This window comes from Pteropus vampyrus, unplaced genomic scaffold (assembly GCF_000151845.1).
Source record: "Pteropus vampyrus isolate Shadow unplaced genomic scaffold, Pvam_2.0 Scaffold431, whole genome shotgun sequence".
Lineage (NCBI taxonomy): Eukaryota > Metazoa > Chordata > Mammalia > Chiroptera > Pteropodidae > Pteropus > Pteropus vampyrus.
Window position 1 is genome coordinate 463568 of NW_011889212.1, and position 2038 is coordinate 465605.

Genomic DNA, 2038 nt, shown 5'->3' on the forward strand with positions numbered 1-2038 from the left:
GAGAGTGCAGAATCATCCCTGTGTTTCTCTGCTCCAAAATGTACTCCTCCTAGCAGGTCTCATTGTCCCCCTGGCCATTCCTATGTCTCTCTTCTTACCCAGGTACCTTTCCTCAGAAGCCATCCCATTAATTGAGTCACATCTGCAGTCCACCTTCTAAACATAATTAAACTAGCATTTGATAAATTGAGAATATATGCCACACATTGTCATATTTATTCATCATCAAGCTTATGGGTTATTATTCTCCATTATTTCACAGATGAGGAAATTGAAACTCAGAGAGGTTTTGAATAACTTTACTTATCTATAAATGAGCACATTACAAAGCTGATATTCAAGCTCATGTCTATCTTACTTCAAAGTTCTTTCTTGATCTTAACCAATATTGCTGTATTGTTAAGGGTGTGGTTCTGGGCAAAGATATGCTAAGGGCCAACTTCTGCTTCTGTAATCTGCTTGCTTGTTTGATGTTAAACAAGGGTGTGGTTCTCGGCTTTATAAACTGCCTCTTTTGGGAGTTCGGGGCTGATCTTCTCAAACCCTGCGTGGTAGAGAGTCAGTCACAGGCCAGCTAATAAAGGCTCATAATTCATCTCAATGGGCTCCATGGGTCTTAGAATTGATCGCGCCACAACATTTGGAGGCCCCAGAGAGATCTCTCCAGAGGGGTTGATCTCCTAAGACCCGCGACCCCGGCCACTTTGGGCAAGGACCTGCCCTGTCCTAGGGGACGGCCGCTGAGAGACGTTCCTCAGCCCCGGATGCCAAGCAGACTCGCCTAGGAGGGCAGGTGGACAAAAGGTTCAATTCTGTAACAATTGGGCATGAGCCATCTGGAGCAGCTTCACCAGTGAGTCAGACTGCACTTGGATCTGTCTGTCAGTGGGCCCTAAAGAAAACTAGTGGAAGGCTAGATGGAGCAATACTTCCCTAGTTCAGCCAAGGTCTGAGACGTCAGACTTGACTTAAGGTATTCAGGTTTCTGGTTCAGATATTTGGGTTTTTGGGTATGCTAGCGTTTTGTGCTACCTGTAGTTTGTCTTGTCTGTCTGTATTGTGTCTGTCTGTCCGGACTGGTTGAATGTACTGTTACACTCCTATTGCCTTGGTCTTCATAAGTTTATTCCATATATCAATGTGTGGTATTTTAATTCTTTCTTTAGGTCTGGCCTCTGTGGCTCCGTCTGACTGGACACTAGGTCAGGAGCTGATCCTAGCCCTGGCTTATTTGGCTTTTGTGGGGATCTTGCCTGTTTTTACTAACATGGGTCAGGCTTCTTCCTCGAATCGTCCTACCCGCCTTCAGTGCCTCCTTAACCATTTTAAGGATTTCAGTAGACAAGTCCAAGCCTATGGAGCTAGTGTCACTCCCTTTGACCTTCAGAGGTTCTGCCAGTTAGATTGGCCCACATTTGGAACAAGATGGCCATTAGAGGGGCCACTCAACCTGCAAACAGCCTTTCAGGTGTGGGGTATTATCTACGGAAATCCTGGCCACCCTGATCAGGCTCCATATATTGATGTGTGGATTGATATTGTTTCTGATGCCCCCAAGTACTTGAAGGACTGCCACTGCAGCCAAGAGTCAAAGGCGACTCCCAAGTCTGTCCTTCTCTCCACACCAAAGGGGCCAAAAGAGAAACCGTCCAGACAGACACCTAACTCTCTTTACCTTGTCTTACAGGCATCCCCTGAGGACCCTGAGATCACTGATCCTCCCCCTCACTCCTCTCATGACCCATTCCTGTCTCCATCTAACAGAGAGGCAGAACCCCTCCAGAGTCCTCCCCACACCCGCACCGGGGTTGTGTACCAGCCCCCACAAGACCCCGATCCTGTCCCTGACTCACCGAACCAGGCAGCAGTCCTGGCCCCACTCCAGCAATTGGCTCCCCCAGTTGGGGGAGAAACCCAGAGGCCATTCATGATCTATGTCCCTTTCTCCACCAGTGATCTGTACAACTGGAAACACCAGAACCTCTCATTCTCAGAGAAACCCCAGGGATTAACCTCTCTCCTAGAGACTATGTTCTTT